Genomic DNA, 20,464 nt, shown 5'->3' on the forward strand with positions numbered 1-20,464 from the left:
CCAAGAGGATCCTTTTCCCCCTCTAGACCCCTCTGGCTCCTCCTTATGGACCAGAGATAGGTTTGAGGGGTTTATGAATAGGCTTGCAAAATTTGTAGACTCTTCAGAAAGGTTTACCACACCTAAAAGGCCTAGTGATGAGGACCTTTACCACACTGTGTCAAAATTTCAGAGGACTTCCTGTCCTCTTCATGAGGAGGGGTTTGATTTGACGGATCAAGAAGAGGTTCCTCAGGAACCCTTTTTGCAGGAAGAGGATCCCTTTGAGGACCCCACTGACCAAGCCCCAGATTGGGATGAGCCACCAGTGGATAACCAACCATGGCTGTCTCCTACCAATACCCTATACCCAGACACAATGGGCCTCATTACACGTGCGGTAAAATCCGCAAATTACCGGCATGGCGCCCTTAACGTGTCCGCCCTCGTAGGAGTGCGCTAATAGCGTACCATTACGAGTACGCGGACACAAGCTTTGCGCCATGCCGGTACTGCCCCTCCAGCCTTGCCGCTAATCTCCCCCAAAAGTCACTTACCGCCTTCCACGACAGTGCAGATAGCGACTCCGCCTTGACGCATCGTGCAAATAGCGGCCACCGCTAATAGCGGTGACCGTTAAATACCGGAACCGGAAATAGCATCATCACACAGGAACGGGAAAGAGCACGGCGGCCATCTTTAAAAACACAATCCATTGCAATCCTCTGCCCCCTGGACCTGTTTGTGTTACCTTGCTGCCTGAGACCCATTGCTATACTGTCACCATGCCCAAGGCATTAAAAAAAACAACAGACCGCCAGCGAAAGGAGAAGTTCTCCATCGAGGAGTAAGTGATGCTGACTCAAACCTTAGCGGACAATGCAGAAGTGGTCTTCGCAAATGACATGCGGCGGGAGACCCTCCTAAAGAAGAAATCAATCTGGGCTGAAGTGGCAACAAAAGTGAGTGCTGTAGGCACCAGCACGCGCACTGTCCGCGAGTGCAGAAAACAATGGGACGACCTGAGACTCCGGGTCAGGATGATCCTGTCCGAGAACCACCAGACTGCCACCGCTGGAGGATCAGGGTCACCGATCAAGCTGAAGGAGTGGGAGGAAACATGTGCAAACCTCATCGGGGTAGAAGGTTATGAGGCAGTCGGGAGGATGGAGCACGGCGTGCCGGACACTTCTGATGGAGGTAAGTGCACTGATGCAAGCATGCAATGTGAATCTAGAGGTCCCCACAAATGGCAGCCCTGGATCACTGCATGGAGGGCCCGGCATCCACACACGCATCCCACCATGCGCATGTCAGCGCCAGACCCCAACACACACACACATGCATACATCAACAGAGCCAAGTGCCACACACAACACTGCATGGATGAGGTACTGAAATGACACCTCACCTGCTTCATCCACAATGAAGTTCAAACGGCCCCAAATGAATTCATGATGTAGCCTGCATTGAGTACATGCGACCATAACCAATGACATCCCCCTTCTTGTCCCCAACAGGGTCGCATACAGACAGCGAGGGAGCACCCTAGGCACCCCCTGTGCAAAAGAAGAAAAGGCCACAGCCCAGCGAGGACGCACCAACAACATCAGGTTGAAAAATGCCAAGGGCCCTATTGCAGCGCCCAAAACAACTCCTGCGCGCCACTGCCAGTGCCACGCAAAACCCTACTGCCCCGCCTCTGGAGGTCCACCCCCCCCCCCCAAATCACCGGCACAGAGGGTCCACACTCAGCTGCTGCCAGTTCGGCAGGGGAGGCAGCAGCCATTGCCCCATTGTCCGATGTGGATGAGCCCACGGAAATCGATCTGCCGATGCACACCCCAAGCCCTGCTGTAACCCCCGAGCAATCACCCCTACACACACCTTGCTCGCACGTCACCGTTCACGAGTCTATGGAGGCCTTCAGTAGCCCCACAGAGGCGGCATCTGCACACCAGCCAGCATCAGGATGCGCAGCAGACACACCACCACAGGCCGCCACTTCCCCTGACCTGGCCAGCGTCATCCAGCGCCAGCAGGCTCTCACAGACCTCGTAGGTCAACATGTGGAGGAGGTTGCCCGTCTCAGGGCTGACCTCGGGGAGACATCCAGGCACTCCAGGGAGGGAATGGAGTCGTGCACAGACAGGCTGTGTGGGGAGCTGATAGGCGTCCGGGAGGTGCTAACACGCATCGCAGATGCTATGGAGCGCCAATTTCCACCAGGACAGTCTGCCACCTCTTCGACCACCAGTTCGCGGCAGACAAGCCCAATCAGACGCTCTACACGCACCACCAGCCGAACCTCCAGCCAGCCCCCAAATGCTGGCCCTGGCAATGAACAATAGGGCGTGAATGTCCATTGGCCTCTGTGCATGCCTGGACACATACATTGTTGGAGACTCATGAGGGACAGTTGGGGGGGGGGTGGGGAGGAGGGTGTGATGGGACAGTTGTGGGGGGTGGAGGGGAAGGGTGTGATGGGACAGTTGTGGGGGTGGGGGGAAGGGTGTGATGGGACAGTTGGGGGGGTGGGGGGAAGGGTGGCGGGATGGTTGGGGCCTTGCACATTTTCCTTTTTCTGTTCATTAATACACTGTTGTTTGAACAAAACACAGGCCTTGACTCCTTCATTGTGTGTGATCAATTTATTGACGGCAAGGTCCATTGTGAGCTAACAAACAGACACCAGTGCATCACCAGCCATATACAGGTGACAGTATGACTACATGTCACTCAGAATATTTGGTTAATCAAATGCTGCCTCACAGCACGTCCCTCCTGGCCATCCCCTCTTGCATGACCTGCATCCCCTTCACCTCCATCCTCATCCCTGTCATCATCCTCATCAGGTGCCTCCATTTCAACGTCAGGGGGCAGTGGCACATTCCGTCTCATACACATATTGTGCAGCATGACAGATGCCGTGGTGATCTTTGCAACCTTCTCATGGCCATACAGGAGGGCGCCACCAGACCTGCTAATGCACCTAAACCGTGACTTCAGCAGTCCAAAAGTCTGCTCGATGACGAGGCGGGTACGGGTATGTGCATGATTGTATTCTTCTTCGTGCCTGTTCTGTGGGTTCCGTACAGGTGTGAGGAGCCACCTCTTCAGGGGATAGCCGGCATCACCTACATGGGGGGAGGAATGGGTTCCTGTTACTTTTTGACACGTGTGGCCTGTTCATGTCACATACTTTGGCCTATCATTTTGATTCATGTACACATTCAACTGCATCAATGAATATGGTCTGTGTGACTGCTTTGTGCAAAGGTGAGCACAGGCATGCAAGTAGACATGCCCCATGGATGCCTCCAACAGTGACTGCCATGTCCTGGGTGAGGCCAGGTCATTGGTGTCCCTGTGGGCAGGCACATTTGGTACCACACTGGTGGTGTACCGACATTGCTGTTGCCATGCTGAGAGGCAACGCTTCAGTGGTGCCATGGGTTTGTCGTGCATTGCCATAGCTAGGGGGTATACCTTTGCATGCATCCAAGGGCACAATGCATTGTTGATGTTGTGCTGTAGGAATGCTGCATGACTATGTTGGCGGAATGGATGACATTTGTGTATTTCGTGGCGTGGAGTGTCGTGCAATGTTGATGAGGATTGATGTTTGATGTCACCAGATTTGGGTTGTCAGCTCTGTCGTGTGGCATATACTTGCATGTCCGTTCATCCCAAGTACGTTGCTGCCCTCACAGATGCCCATTGGCGTACATCTGTACGTGCATTTGGGCGACGGACTACAGGCTACACCCAGTTGGAGTATCAATCTAGTCCCCCCCCCAATGCACACCCAGTTGGAGTATCTATCTATCCCCCCCAATGCACACCCAGTTGGAGTATCTATCTATCCCCCCCAATGCACACCCAGTTGGAGTATCTATCTATCCCCCCCAATCACACTGCCATGTGCTTAGCATGGAACTCACCAAGTAGCCACGAACGTTGTCCCATTTGTCGCTCCATGTAGCAGGGGATAGTTGAGTTCCGCAGGACCATGGAATCATGGGTAGATCCTGGAAATCGGGCACAGCAATGTGTGATTATCTTGTTTGCGTCACATACCATTTGGACATTGATGGAGTGGAATTGCTTCCTGTTTCGGTAGACTACTTCATTGTGATGTGGGACGACCAATTCCACATGTGTACAGTCGATGGCCCCAATGCAACTTGGGATGCCTGCCAGTGAATAGAAGCCAACTTTAGTGTTTGCAATCTCCTGGGCAGTCCGTGGCATGGATATGTGTTCGGCTGCATGCTTCAGGAGGGCATCGAGTACCTGGTTAAGTATGCGTGAGTATACTGGTTGGGAGATGCCATGCATCTGCCCCACTGTATGCTGGTAGGTTCCTGTGGCCAGGAAGTGGAGCACTGTCACCACCTTGAGTAGAGGGGGGATGGCAGTTCGGATATCTATGAGGCTCACAATGTCGTTGTGTATCATGTCCACAATGCTGGTGATGGTGTCCCGGTCCAGACGGTACAGGGTGTGTATCTGCTCAGGTGTTAGGTTAAATGGACTGGCTCTGATCCGGGGAATTGGTGGGTGCCTCTGTGGTATGATTAGGTGGCGTGGTGGTGCTTGCTTTGCCTGTCTGGCCCTCCTCCTCCTCCTCCTGCCTCTCCTCTGTGCAGCCTGTTGTTGTAGCAGCAGCGCTGCAATCGGGTCCTCCAGGCCATGTAATGCTGCCAGTATTGGAACCATCTTGGTGTGGGAAGGGGTGTGGTGTGCTTCTTTTGAGCAGCCACAGTCTCCATTGCCTCCACCTGTGCTGATTTTGGCCACCTGTGGCAGGTGTTGACACTGCTTAGTTCTTTTAACGGGTGGTTCGCGATGGCGGTATTGCCGCCATGCCGGTAAGGGGTTTTGGGGTATTTACCATGCCGCTATTGCCGTGTGCACTGGCCTTGTGATGGTGTGCTATTAGCGGCATGTCGTTATTTACGGGTTGGCGGGTCGCACGCACGCGGACTGACCGCTATTAGTGGCACCGTAATTAGCGGTGCCGCTAATGGCGGTGAGCCGGGTCGTAATCCGCATGTGCATTTAACGTTAAATACCTAGCGCCATCCGTGTAATGAGGCCCAGTATGTATGGATCCTCACGCATCTCCACCTCTTAGACAGGCATCTCCTATAGATGACCAGATGGCATTTAATGCCACTCTGAAAAAAGCGGCTGAACATTTTCAGATTGCCACGCAAGAAGCAGTGCAAGATTCTGACTTTGTGAAGGATATTCTGAAGGAGAAGCCACCTGCCAGTTGGGCTACACCTTTACTAAACTCCATTAAAAGGTGTATCGCCCCTTCTTTGCTGACACCATCACAAACAAGGGCTGTGAACCCACGGGTGGAGAAACTTTTTCGCCCCTCCCCTACAGACCCTCTCTACATTCAGGGACATGCCACCCCAGATTCCCTCGTCACTACAACTAGAAAAAGAGCAGGGGTACCCTTGTCCACGGGTGAGGCACCGCCGGACAAGGACTGCAAAAAAACTGTATGCCCTGGGAAAGCATGTCACTACTGCGGCAGCCTATTCCACCAGGATTGCTAACAATACCACTCTGCTGGCCAGCTATTGCGATGTTCGGGGACCTGCTCCAGGAGGGCCTGTAGGAGGTCCCCGAACCAGTATGTTCACGTTTGCTCGTGGTTGTGTCAGAGGGGGGGCAGGTAAATCATAATATGCTTAAGAACACCCTAGATGCTGCAGAGATAGCAGGGAAGACTCTCGCCCAAGGTACCCTTTTGAAGAGGAACGCATGGTTAAAGAACTCGGGGTTCAAGCCAGAAACACAAGCGTCTCTCATCAACAAACCGGTGGAAGAAGCTAACCTGTTTGGTAAAGCTGTAGATGAGGTGCTAGAAACTGCGAAAAATGAACATGAGACTTTGAAATCTTTAAACCAGATAACTCAAAGGCCCTTTCAGCAGCGAGGTGGGGGTTCTTGCCGCTCCTTTCGCAGACAATCCTACCCACGTTCCCCACACAACCAATAAGGAACGGGTAACACATGGTCCTCAGGACAGGGGTCATCTGCCTCAAACCAGTATCCGCCTAGAGGACAGTGCCGTGGCAAAGGAAAGGGTCGCAGTGCCACCCTTACAGGCTCCCGGCTTCCAATCAGAAATGACTCGCAGATCCGGGTCCCTTCCCATGCCTCTCCAGTCGGGGACATATAACATCATTCTTACACGCATGCAAGAAGTTTACCACAAACCAGTGGGTGCTCAAGACCGTCGCCCACGGTTATTGTATCGAGTTCAGCTGGCCACCTCGATTCAGACCACCAAAGTCCAGGCGTCTGACACGGAACACCTGAAAATCCTGCTGCAAGAGGTCGAGATCCTGCAGGAAAAGTGCGCAGTCGAAGTCGTCCCCCCTTTCTACAGGTAAACAAGGGTATTTATTCAGTGTACTTCCTTGTACCCAAAAAGGATCTCACCATGCGCCCTGTGCTAGACTTGCACCCAGCGAACAACTTTGTTAAACCACAAAGGTTTTGAATGATAACACTGCAAGAGGTAATCCCTCTACTAACACGAGGGGATTTCTTGGCAACACTGGACATGAAAGATTCATACTTTCATATTTCATTGTTGCGGGCACACAGAAAATACCTAAGGTTCATGATAGAGAACAAACACTATCAATCCAGCTTAGTCCCCAGCCAAGTCAAGCAATTTCTTTGGACCTTAATTCAGACAGAAGACCGCCTCGTCTTCCCCTCCAATGAGAGGGTTCAAAACATGCTGTTTCAAATCCCTCAATATGTAGCTAGTCGAGAGGCGACTGTTAGTAATGATGGCATCCTGCATTTATTTGGTCTTTCACGCACATTTGTGCATGCGCCCCATGCAAGAGTGGCTCAGTGGTGTCAGGCCAGCGGACAATGGGATGATCTAGTGGTTGTCTCGGCAGCCCTCGTTCTCTCTCTGCAGTGGTGGTCGAGGGAAAACCTCTTGAAGGTGAAACGCTTCAACACCCCCAAAGCATAAGATACTCTCACTACGGACACATCTCTCACGGGGTGGGGGCTCACCTCCTTCAGCAGACGGTGCACAGCATTTGGTCCCCAGCAGTAACATCCAACCGCATAAACCTGTTGGAGCTGTTAGCGGTGTTCAAAGCACTGAAGGCCTTTCAGACAGTTGCACGGAAAGACAGTGCTGGTCCTTCCCGAACATGCCCAACGGTCATGTATTACCTGAACAAACAGGGAGGCACAGACTCTCCAGGGCTACCCAAACTGTCCCAGAACATTTGGAAGTGGGCTCGAGATGTTACTCCTGTCTCAACACGTTCCAGGGGAACTCAATGTTCTGGCAGAGGTGCTCACCAGAGGCTTCCTTCTACCCACAGAGTACGAATAGCGACTACACAAAGACATTGGGCCTCATTACGGTCCGGATTTAACGTTGCCGGTATAACCATACCGGCTCAGTTTCCGCGATCAGCAAATTCTGACCTACGATTCCGGAAATACCACCACCATAAACCGCCACCGCGGAGTTAATGCACCCGTAAACTGCATCGGCATGGAAACCCTCCAGTTACCGACAATACGTAACACTGCGCATTACGAGTATCACGGACATGGAAACACCGCCACAAAAATGGAAGAAAAACTGTGGACACAGTGGCGGTATCGCCGCCACCGCGAACATGATGTTAAACAGTGCCTGGTGAGCTGAATCAGGCCACAGGTGCACCAAATGAGCTCAGCTGGACCCAGCAGGCCACTAGGAGCCTACAAAAGGCCCACACCCACACCCAGGCCAACTCCAAACACAACTAGGCAGCAGCTGTAGCAGCATTAGGACAGGGGCTATTGAACCTACAGGCAGCACTGCACATGGTGGCAGTAATGGTGCAGAGGAGGATGAGGCAGAGGCGGAGGAGGCGCAGGCGGCAGTTAGCAAACCCTGCACCCATGCCAAACCCAATTGTGCAGCCGGCACAACCCCGCAGGCATCCTGCAATACCCCGCATCAGGGCCTCACCCTGGAATATGACCGCAGGACAGATCCACACATTATACCAGCTGGACCGTCCAACAATCATGTACATCACCACCATGATTGAGGACTACATCAGCAGCCACATTTGCATTTCAACCGCAATCCCCCCCCCTCCTGAAGGTGGTGTCGGTACTGCATTTTCTTGGCACCGGAACTTATCAGCACACTGTTGGTGAGCTGCACGGGCTCTCACAGCCCTTTTTTTTCAAAAACATTGGGACAGGTACTGGATGCCCTGCTGCGCAATGTGCCGGAACACATCGCCCTACCCCTTACCCTTGCCCAGGTCATTGCCACCAAGTTGGCCTTCCATGCCATTGTGGCCATGCCAAATTGCATAGGTGCAGTATACTGCACCCACATAGAGCTGACAGTACCACGTGTAATGGAGATGGTGTACCGCAATAGGTAACAGTACCACTCACTGAATGTACAGATTTTATGTGACACCGGACAAGTGATAACACATTGCTGCACACGTTTCCAGGGGTCAACACATGACTCAATGGTCCTGTGGAATTCGACATTGCTACGCTGGACAAAGTACATGACTATTGGGTGAGTACACCTGCCAATGCACAGGCCCTGTGGAAGGGGGCGGGGGGTCCAGGGCAATGACCTGTGTGAGTGGGCTGCTACAACTGCACATGCATCAGCCCCTGGCCCATGTAATGGACAGTCAGCACAATCCACACATCACAAAGCTACACATGACAGGGTGCCACAGTGTGCCCGTACACACCCTGCCAAATGAGACACACAACCAATACTACCACAAGCCCATACAACTTGAGCCACTCAATACAGCCACCCACACTATGCACCACTGCCCCCCAATGCACATGATGCCTGCACATGAGACATCCTGCATCGACCACATCATCACAGTCTATTGATTGACTCCTCCATGTGTGTACATCACTGCACAATGCCATTCTTACCAACCACTATTGTCCGCAAGGGCAACTACATATGCACAGCAAGTCGTTGGGCAATGTCCAAATGCCAACATCGACAACAATGACCCAGGAATGGTAATCACCCACCGGTCCGACCACTGCTTGGCCCATATGGATGAATGAATGATGACACAAGATTAAACTGTATCTGATCAAGACATGATACCACAAACACTGACTTGTCCCCCACATTTACATTCCATGTAGGTGATGCAGGATATGCACTCACGCCATGGCTGATGACGCCTGTACGGAGGCCAAGGAACAGGCATGAGGAGGCGTACAACAGGGCACACGTCCGCACACTTGGCATGATTGAGAGGACATTTGGCCTACTGAAGGCCAGGTTCCGCTGCTTGAGCAGATATGGCGGATCACTGCTCTACAACCCAGTGAAGATGGGTAAAATGGTGCTTGTGTGTGCCATGCTGCACAATCTGTGAATGCGCAGCAACATACTGCTGCCTCCAGACACAGAGGATGATGATGGATTTGATGATGAAGATGGTGACCGGGATGGGGATGAGATGGCTCCACTCCCCCCCGGGCATGCACAAGATGACCAACAAGCACGGGATACACTCATTCGCATTTACTTTTGAGAGACTGCACATTGACAGCATTGCATGGATATGACGATGCTGGTTAATAAATGGATTGACTGCAAATGAAATGACGGATATCCACTCATTATAGAAGTTTTCAAAGGTGATATATTGTAAACAAAACAGGAAAGAAAGTGCATTGGGTAGGGTAGCTGTACACCCGTGCCCACCCACCACCCAAACGTACCCCCCCCCAACCAGGCCCCAAGCTCCTAACCCACTAATGGACCTCCCCCACCACCCAAATGTACCCACCCCCAACCAGGCCCCAAACTACTAACCCCCTAATGGACCTCCCCCACCACCCAAATGTACCCACCCCCAACCAGGCCCCAAACTACTAACTCCCAAATGGACCTCCCCCACCACCCAAACATACCCACCCCCATACACCCATCGTGTCCCCGAATGTCATGTCTATCGCCATCCCCACATGGCACTATTTCCGGGGGCGCTAATGCGCAGGAGTGTCCTTGCCGGCGGGTCCACTCAGCTGACTAGAGCGCCTCTGTGGGCTGGCAGTGGCAGAGCTTGATGGGGTGGTGCTGGTTGAGGGGACTGCTGGTGTGACTGAGGGCACACGTCCATGAATCGCCTGCTGGGCAATCAACATTGACTCCGCTATGCTGGAATGCACACTGTTGCCTTCCCTGACATGGCGTGCCAGGGTAATGATGGTCGTGGCAAAACGTGCAATGGCCCTGGAGAGCCGACGCACCAACATCGCATTGCTCTCACGCTGCAGCTTCGCCTCCTCCCGCTGCCGCATGTTGTTACGCTCACCTGGCTCCCACAGGGGTGTCGGTCGGACCTGGACAGCTGCGGTCTCCACCCACGTGATGCGTAGTACAGCGATGACTGACTAGATCTGCCCTCCTAATCTTGTCTACTTAACCTGTAGAAATATTCTCCTGCAAGTGGAGAGATGGATTTAGCCACTTGTGGATTCAAGTGATGGCACCCCCACGGTCCTCCCAACTAATCACCTCCGAAATGCCCTCACAGCAATCTCACCTTATATTCTTGAAAGATGAGCTCTCCATCCTGCGTGGATTTGCAGGGGCGCGTCGATTCCAGTTACTTCACTGGTTTGAAGGCTCGGGAGAGTTCCGGAGAGTATTGACTCTGAGGTTCCTGGTGAGGACCAGTAAGTATTAAGTTCATAGAGTTCAATTTGTCCGATGTTCAGTCTTGTTCCCCCTTTCTTTCTTGTCTTGCAGCTGGCTCGTGAAAAGATGCTCTTGTGGCAGCTGGTGGCGCTGAGGTAAGAGTCTGTATTACCCGGCGCTGTCCGGTAAATGTTGCACGAGGAAAACGTGTTGTATTGTCTCTCTTTACAGATGCGGCACGTGAAAATATGGAGAGTCACAAAAGGATGCCTCCGGTGGTAAATCAGGTAAGTCTATGGTGGTAAGAATTATATTTGTTGGTTCCCTCGGCTCACCTTGTGGTTTTCTTTTGTCTCCTAGGTGCAGAAGTTGGGCGAAGAAATGATGGAGGCAGCGCCGACCCGAAGGATGCTGTGAAGACTGGTGAGTATGGCGCGGCGCTGCAGCTGGAGGTGCGGCGCGTGCAGAAATGATGTTCTTTACAGGTCCGGGGACAAGATGGATCCAGAATCAGGTGTGGAATAGAAATAATTTCGTTTTCTAACCTTGTCCCTTTCTTTCCTCTTTGTTTTAGGAGCTCCGGAGTTCGAGGCGGGCGTGGCAGAAGACTGGATGCAGGCTGCAGGCACGGTGAGTGTTACGCTGCTGGATGCAGAATAACGCGAAGCGTGTGTTGCTGGTCGGGTGTGGTTTAAATAGCCTCAAAAGTAGTCCCAGGTAAGAAGTCCCTAGAACCCCACCCAAGTAAAAAATAGTCCCTGTAGAAAAATAGTCTCTTTCAGGCTTCATGTTGGATTGGAGTCATTTGCAGCATGGTCTGCCTGAGGTAAGTAATGACTATGAGCCTGGCGCCTTAGGCGCCAGGACTGATTCCTTCTATGAGCCTGGCGCCTAAGGACTGAACCCAGATAGCCCCTAGCCTGGGCTGCTGAGGTTTTACTAGATGTCTAGATGCCTGCTCCCGGGGCTGATGGGCTTGGTCCGGATGCCTGGGGGGTAGGCATCATGACACATGGCCTCTTCACGCTGCAGCCTGGCCTCCTCCAGCTGCCTTTCCATGAGCTGCGTCAGGGTAGCCTGTTGTTCCTCAGTCCGCTGCATGCGGGTACTGAGCTCAGCCATGGAGGGCGTTGGTGAGTGCATGGGGCTGTGCATTGTTTGGGGGCTGAACTGTAGGCCATGGATGCATGAGAGCTCATCTGTGGTGTCCCCCTCACCCTGTTGTACAACTTCGGCCTGCATGGCCGGGGCGCACTGTCATCACTTGATGCAGCCTCCTCAGCAGTGCAGATGGGCTGCAGGATGTCATCCGGGGCAATGGTGGGTGTCTGCATGGGGATGGTGGCGTCCGCTGGTGCATCTATGCCCGATGCAGCTGGTGCTTGTGTGCCAGAGCAGCTATCATGGAGTGCTGCGTTGGGCACGTGCAGCTGGACGCTGCGTCGCCTGTTGGCCGTCGTACTTGATGTGTCCATCACATGCATCAAACTGAACAATCTGTGACCACTTGCATGTACACACATATGACTGTTGATGCACTCAGGTGTGTGTGTCTCTGCTTTTACTCAGGCACGCAGTGTGTGCATTGGAGGTGTGTTACTTGCCATCTGGGTTGTCAGTGGGTCCATTGGGTTACTCCTGCCCTGGATGGGGGCGGGGGGGTTGTCAGTGGGTCCATTGGGTTACTCTTGCCTTGGCTCGGAGGCGGGGAGGGTTGTCAGTGGGTCCATTGGGCTACTCTTGGGGTGCATTCACACTTATGGCTTTGTACTTTGTGCACTTACCAGCATCTGCAGGTGGGCTCACTCCTGCCTCTGCTTCTCCGATGCTGTGTATGCCCTCGAGGTGCAGGACACTGCTGCAGCGCTCCTCCCACGACTGCAACTTGACAGGGGATGCAGGGCCTCCACCGGTGCCAGTGCTGTGCTGGCGGCATGCAGCAATGAGGTTGCGCACCCTGAGCCTGAGGTCATCCCACCTCTTATGGCAGTCCTTCACAGTGCGTGTCGTCACCCCGACCGCTGTGCACTTGTGTGCTGCTTCGGCCCACACCTCCTTGCGGCGTTGCTTGGTAGAGCGCCGCTGGTCTGCGCTGAAGAGCATTTCTGCATGCTCCACAATGTGTTCGACCAGTACTGTCGGCTCTGCCTCACTGAATCGCTGCTTTCGCTGTCTATGTGCTGGAATCCTGGATGCCATGGTGGTAGATGTATTCTCAGTCTCGGGGAGGTGATCTGACCTGTGGTGTCTGAGGATGGCAGTGGATTGTGCTTTAAATAATGGCCGCCTTGGTGTGTTGCGCGCGACCCACAAGCCGTAATCGGCCATTCATTCCGCAACCTTGTGGTCGGGGAAACAATGTCACCATCGTCACGGAATCACCGGATTCCGGACCGTCGGACTCGTAATGAGGCCCATTGTCTCCAACGTTTTTGCAAAATGGGACTTCCCACAGATCAACTTGTTTGCAACTCTGGAGAACTCACAATGCCCAGATTACGCCTCCAGGTACCCTCAGACCCGCTCCATAGGGAACGGTCTCTGGATAACATGGTCATGGAAATGTGTTTATGCTTTTACCCCGACTCCCCTACTCAACAAGATAGTACACAAGATGCACCAGGAACCAGTTACAATGATATTGGTGGGCCCGCCAGCCCTGGTTCTCTCATCTGATGGAGATGTCAATCTCCGCTCCGATGAAACTACCTTGCCCATACAACATGCTATCGCAGGACAAGGGGAAACACTTCAGCCATGCCCGCAAACTCTCAACTTAGCGGCCTGGCTCCTGAGATCATAGAGTTCGGGCACATCCACCTTCCGCAGAGATACTGTCATGATGCCTACCCCCGGGCATCCGGATCGAGTCCATCAGCCCCGGGAGCAGGCATCCAGATACTCATTAAAACCCAAACAGCCCCGACATCATTTACTTCGTCGAAACCCAGCACCTGGGGGGAAAACAAAAGGAATAACAAGGTGAGCCGAGAAAACCGACAAAGACAATCTTTTTGCCACCATAGGCTTACCTGCTTTACCACCGGAGGTATTATCCTTTAATTCGCTGCATCTTTCTATGCCGCACCTATATAGGGAGAGAAAACAGCAAGTTAAACTCATGCAACTTTTACCGGACAGTGTTTGGTAATACACACTCTTACCTGAACGCCATCAGCTGCCTCCAGGCAATATTCTTTTGGACCCAGCTGCAACCTAACGAGGGAATGGAACAAGAGTGAACATCGGACATATTGAACTCTTTGAACTTTATAGACACTGGAGGAGTCAATATTCCTACGGAACTCCTCCAGTACCTTCAAACCAGTGAAGTAACTGGTATCTACGCGCCCCTGCATGCCATGAGAATGGAGAGCTCATCATTTAAAAACATAAGGTGAGGTTACCAAGAGGGGATATCGGAGGTAATTAGTGGGGAGAACGAGAACAGTTGGGAGGGCCATCACTAAAGTCCACGGGTGGCTAAATCCCTTACTCCACTTGCAGGAGAATACTTCTACGAGTCCAGCAGACAAGATTAGGCGGGCCAGTCCAGACTGTCATCTCTTCACTACGCATCACGTTGGTGGAGACCGCAGCTGTCCGGGTCCGATCGACGCCCCTGTGGGAACCAGGTGAGCGTAACAGATACATGGATTTAAAAAAAATATATATTTGTTTATTGATGAGTGGACACGGTTCACTTTTTCATAATATTCAAAATTTGTATTATTACTGCGAAACATCAAAGTTTTTCCTCACTTTTCAACACATGCTTCATGGTAGTGCTAAATCAACATATCAACAATATTGTGCAGAACAAATATAAACGATACTTGTTGTCAATTGCACACTTTACAGGTTCAGGCAGACTCCGTTTGCAACGGAGTATGAGTGTTGTAGCACAGGTGTTCAGAACGGATAGCTTGACATCCTTCCTTCTGATCACTGCCCAGGTATAGGTCTCCTCATCTGTATCCACGACACAGGACATCCTTCTCACTTATAATTTCGAGTCTCGTCAGAGATGTATGGATATACTTAAAGAAGCAAGAAAGCCTAACACCAGACATTGCTACTCCAATAAGTGGAAACGCTTCGTCATCTGGTGTAATTCCAAGAGCATCAATCCCAAAGATTGCTCTCCTAATCATAGTATACTATGCCTGACTCACCTTCTTCACTCAGGTCTGGTTTTTAATTCTCTGAAAGTCCACTTAGCTGCACTTTCAGCCCATGCCACGTCCCAGCAGAAAGTGTTGTGGCGGAAGACCCCAGTAATCAAAGCATTCATGGAAGGGGTTAATAAACTTCATCCCCCCCATTTCAAATCCAGCTCCCGGATGGGACCTAAATGTGGTACTAACCAGACTTATGGGATCTCCCTTTGAACCTATGCATAAGGCTAGCCTTAAAGCACTCACTTACAAGACCGCCTTCCTGGTGGCAGTCCCTTCTACAAGAAGAGTTAGTGAACTACAGGCCCTTTCAGTTCTAGACCCATTTGTGACTATCCATAAAGACAAGGTGGTTCTGTGCACTCACCCACATTTTGCGCCCAAATTCATTTCAAAGTTCCATGTGAACCAATCAATAGAACAACCCACTTTTTTCCAGAACCCCACTAACGTGGCAGAAAGAAGCCTACACACACTGGATGTGCGCAGGGCAGTCATATATTATCTGGAAAAGACTAGACCACTAAGAAAGACCAACCAGTTTTTCGTCTCAGTGGCGGCTGGTTGAGAAGGGGACCATGTCTCTAAATCAGCCATCTCTAAGTGGATTGTCAATTGCATCACACTCTGTTACACTCTTGCCAAGGGATCTACCCTTCAAGCCTAGAGCACACTCTACTCGGCGGACTGGGGCTTCCATAGCATTCATTGCAAATGTCCCTCTCAAGTCCATTTGCAAAGCGGCAACCTGGAGTTCTGTACACACCTTTACAAAACACTACTGCCTAGATACTCGCTGTAGGTCAGACACTCAGGTGGGACAAGCAGTATAAGACATCTCTTTGCTATTGTTCCTTCTCACCTTCCAACTCCGGGTACTGCTCGCTAGTCTATGCACAGCATGTGATTCTAAGCAGATTCACAAACAACAGAAGACGTGCATTACTCACCGTAATAGCATTTCTGATGATTATATCTGCTTAGATTCACATGCGCCCACCCTTCCTTCCCGCTCGGATTGAAGGAACATAGACAACTTTCTACTACTTCTCTCTTTCTGTATTCACTCGCTATAGTCATAAGGCTCCCTTATGGCAGAAAAAATACAATCAGAGGGACCTCGACGCGTGAGGGATTTTTGTTCTTCAGCATGGAGTCTGGCATGGATTCACATGCTCATGAATATTCCCCGTCGTCAGGCTGGGAATCCTCGGTTAAGAAAAAATCAGTATCAGTTTCGTTTCTGATCTGTCTTTCGTAGTAGTAACCAATCACTGATCTCTGCGTCATACTGACCACAGCCAATGACTGCCCTCTACCTAAGCCCCGCCTCTGGCAGCCATCTTCAGATTTTTACCGCACGTTAAAGTGTTGGGATCCTCGTGCTATTGCTCTCGACCGTTAGTGCTATTTTTTTCACGTTTTTTCTCAAAAAACTTCTATTTTTCGGTCAAAGAGCCTCAAGCTCCACCGTTTCTTCATCCGATCAACGGGGACCCGTGTCGGATTCGTCTACGCCCCTCAAGGGTGAAGATTTCGTCGAGCCACGCTTTTGGAGGACTCCAGAAGTTTCTCAGGCCCATCTCGGACATGGCCCAGGAGAAGGGAAGCTCGACGCCCGGAAAGCTGTTCAGGGTCTGCCCTGGATGCCAGCTTCAGAATGTCTTTAAGGAGGACGAACACTCCCTTTGTCTTTACTGCTTACATGAGGACAAGACGCACGTGGAGAAGGACTGTGCGTTTTGCGGCAATATGTCGGAGCGGACCATGAAGGACCGCCATCAACGTCTCGCCAACTGGCTGGAAGGGAAGAGCCCGTCAGGCGAGAAGAAGAAGAAGAAGTCCGAGCGGTCTTCTAAGACCTTTGAGGACGCCCTGGCGACGGGGGTCCAACACAAGGCCAAGCACAGCGAGTCCGCTGGCACCGGGAGCGCCGAACGGTCGGGCTCTACGGGTGCCAGGCAGGGCGCATCCTCCCCGGCGCCATCAACCACGAGCCAACGCTCTGGTTCGGGTAAGAGGAAGGCCGAGCACCCAGCAAAGCTCCTGGAGAGACCCCGGTCGAGCTCGAAGGCCCCATCGGAGGGGGAGCGAGGCAGTGACCCTCCCCCCAAGGAGAAGGCGGTGAGCGCACCTAGGGTGGTGAAAGCCTTAATCCATCCGGCCAAGGCCTCTATCGAGACAGTCGCGGCGGCCCTGGCTCAGCCTGTGGAGGCTACACCAGTGGTGGCGACCTCGGGGCGCAGAGTCTCCCTGCCACCGCGGAGGGAGTCCTCTTTTATGCCCATCGACAGGACCCCCGTGAAACCTCCGACGGAGAAGAAAAAGGGGGGGCAGGAGGTCGTCGTGGATTCGGCCTCAACCTCTGAGGAAGAGCTGATCGAAGTCTTAAGCCACGGCGTTGGCGTGGAAGAAGACCAGCCCGTCGGGAGGGACCCCGACGTAGGAGACAACGATAACGTCGAGGGTGCCGACGGGGCCCCTGACCGCCCGTCGGACTCCCCTCAACCAGTGCCGCAAGACAACTCGGCGGCCATTTTGTTGGCTATACAGTCCTTATGCTCGGAGATAAGGACGAGACTGCTGTTACCACCAGCGGAGGAACCGCTCCCGACGGGGGACCCGGAGCCAGGCCCTTCTGGGAGCCCTCCCCCTTAGAGAAGAAGGATTCATCCTCCACCTCCTTTTCAGCCATCGCGCCCTGTTCAGCCCTCCTCCCCGTCCACGACTCGTGGGGATGATACGGGGACTGACACGGCCGCGACGGGTACGGACGACGAGGTTCACGACGAGGATCTGCCGTCGTCACCTCCCACCCGGGCTTCCCCGCCCGACGAGATTGGATCGTTTCACTCCATGATCACCAGGGCATCCGAGCTTTTCCAGCTCTGCCCGGAAGAGAAGAAGAAGGAAGGTTTCCTTTATCAACGGCGCGAGGCCAAGAGGAAGACGGTCCTCTCTGTACCTCTACTGGACGATATTTGGGATGAGGGCCTCGCCCTCCTCAAGAACCCATCCACGACGCCGGCTAGAAGGGATCGGTACGAGAAGAAGTACCGGGTCCCGGACGCGGCCCCCTTGTGCCTTCGGGCACAGCCGACCCCGGACTCGGTCGTCTCTGCGGCGGCCAGGAAGAAAGCGGGGGGGGCGCGGCCTCTACGTCGACCTCCCCGCCGGACGGCGAGGGAAAGAAATTAGATACGATGGGACGCAGAGTCATCTCGTCTGCAGCGACGACGATTAAGGCGGCCAACGCCTTGGCTATCGTAGCCCGTACAAACTGGCCCCCCTGCTGGACTTCCTACCGGACGACAAGCGGGCGGAAGCCCTAGAGATCTTGCAGGAAGGAGAGGTGGCGTCGGACCACGCCATTACGATTGCGACGGACATCGCTGACACTGGATTTCGCCAGTTGGGCAACGGCGTGTGCCTTAGGCGGCGTGGATGGCTCAAGGCTACTGACTTCCGTCAGGACGTGCAGACCAGAGTCTTGGACATGCCGTTCGACGGAAACAACCTGTTTGGGAAAACAGTGGACGATTCCCTTCAAGCCATCAAGGCAGACACGGAGACGGCCCGGGCTCTTGGGGTTCTCCAGCAACGGCGGCCGCCCTTTCGGAGCGGCGGAGGCAAACAGGGTGCCTCCAAAGGTTCCGGCGGCGGATTTTCCACCTACCGTCAAGCGGCCCGTTCGTCGTCGCAGGAAGCTTACAGGGGACGAGGCAAATCAGGCGGACCCCGCCGTCGTCGCCAAGGAGGCAAAGCCTCGTCGAAGCAGGACTGAACCGGCCGTGGGGTCGGGCCCCCACCGAAGCACCCCGGTGGGAGGCCGGCTGGCGAGCTTCGTCAGCGTGTGGGAGTCCATCTCCACCGACCGTTGGGTGCTCGACGCCCTAGCTCAGGGTCACGCGCTCGAGTTTCTAAAGAGGTGCCCGCGCGTCATCCCTGTGGCCAGGAAAGAACATCACGTCCCTCAACTTCTCTTGGAGGTAAAGGCGATGCTCAAGAAGGGCGCCATCGAGCTCGTCCCAAAGAGGCTTCGGGGCTCCGGAGTTTACTCAAGATACTTCCTCGTGAAGAAGAAGACGGGAGGATGGCGTCCCATCCTGGACCTACGACGACTGAACAAATTCATCAAGGCACAGAAGTTCCGGATGGTCACCCTCCAACACGTTCTGGGTCAGCTGGAGGAGGGCGATTTCCTGTCGTCGTTGGATTTGGAGGATGCCTACTTCCCTATTCCCATCCTAAAGGGACACCGAAAGTTTCTCAGGTTCGTGGTCCAAGGGCGTCACTACCAGTTCAGAGCCCTTCCCTTCGGACTGAGGTCGGCACCCAGGGTGTTCACCAAGTGCCTCGCACCGGTGGCGGCGCAGCTGCGCCGAGAGGGGATCCACGTCTACCCCTACCTGGACGACTGGCTCATCCGAGCAAAGACGAAGGAGCTCGCCGTGGATCACACGGCAAGGACCGTCCAACTTCTCTTCTCACGGACCTGGGATTCTCCATAAACTACGCCAAGTCCCACCTGGTGCCCGCGCAAGACGCACTGTTTCGGGGAGCGAAGCTCGACACAGTGTCGCTTCTGGCCTCTCCGTTGGAGGAAAGGACGAGGGCCATCTTGGGCAAGGTGCAGCGGATGCTGGTTGCGGACGCGGCCAGAGTGAGGTCCATCAAGTCCCTCCTCGGAATGATGTCTTCTTGCATTTACCTCATCCGCCTGTGCAGGCTCCGGATGCGCCCGTTGCAGGAGTTCCTGGACGCGCGCTGGATCCAGACGACGGGCAGCTTCGAGGAGAGGATCACACTTGACGAGAGTTTCCGACGAGCGATCCGGTGGTGGGGCATCCGCGCGCATCTGACGGCGGGCATGGACTTCCAGACCCCCGGCCACCAGGAGACAGTGACCACGGATGCCTCCCTGGAAGGGTGGGGAGCGCACACCGAAAATCTGCACGCGAGAGGCCTTTGGCTCCCGACGGAGAAGTCCCTCCATATCAACGTCCTGGAGCTCCGTGCAGTGTTTTGGGCCCTCAGGTCCTTTCTTCCGTCCCTCAAGGGCAAGGTGGTGAGGATCTTCACCGACAACACCACCACCATGTTCTACATCAGGAAACAGAGCGGAACCAGGTCCCCAGCTATGTCCATGGAGGCGCAGGATCTGTGGCATTGGGCCGTCGCCCAAGGGATGTTTCTGGTGCCGTTTCATCTGGCAGGGATAAAAAATACCATTGCCGACTCACTCAGCAGGGAGCTGCGCTCGTGCCACGAGTGGGAACTACGACAGGATCTAGTGGACCGCCTCTTCCGACGGTGGGGCACACCCCAGATCGATCTGTTTGCGACGGCGACGAACTCCAAGTGCCGGAGGTTCGCCAGCAGGTTTCCCCAGCCGAGGAGCATGGGCGATGCTTTCTCGTTCCCCTGGGAGGGCCTGTTTCTATACGCGTTCCCTCCATTGCCATTGCTGATCCGGCTCATCAACCAGCTCAAGAGGTCACGGTGCAGGATGATCCTCGTCGCACCTGCGTGGCCGAGGCAGATATGGTTCCCAGACCTTCTGAACTTGTCAGCGTCCCCGTCAATCAAG

The 20,464-nt window shown here is 53.6% G+C and overlaps 1 long non-coding RNA gene across 1 annotated transcript in view; it reads right to left on the bottom strand.

Moving 5' to 3' along the window:
- Positions 1-2,615: 2,615 nt before the first annotated feature.
- The window catches only part of LOC138563556 (uncharacterized), a 56,571-nt gene continuing 38,722 nt past the window's right edge, over positions 2,616-20,464 (bottom strand). The window contains exon 3 of the long non-coding RNA XR_011299584.1: positions 2,616-3,116. This is a non-coding gene — a long non-coding RNA (uncharacterized lncRNA). The remainder of the gene's footprint in view (positions 3,117-20,464) is intronic.

This window comes from Ambystoma mexicanum, chromosome 1p (assembly GCF_040938575.1).
Source record: "Ambystoma mexicanum isolate Mex_15411 chromosome 1p, UKY_AmexF1_1, whole genome shotgun sequence".
Lineage (NCBI taxonomy): Eukaryota > Metazoa > Chordata > Amphibia > Caudata > Ambystomatidae > Ambystoma > Ambystoma mexicanum.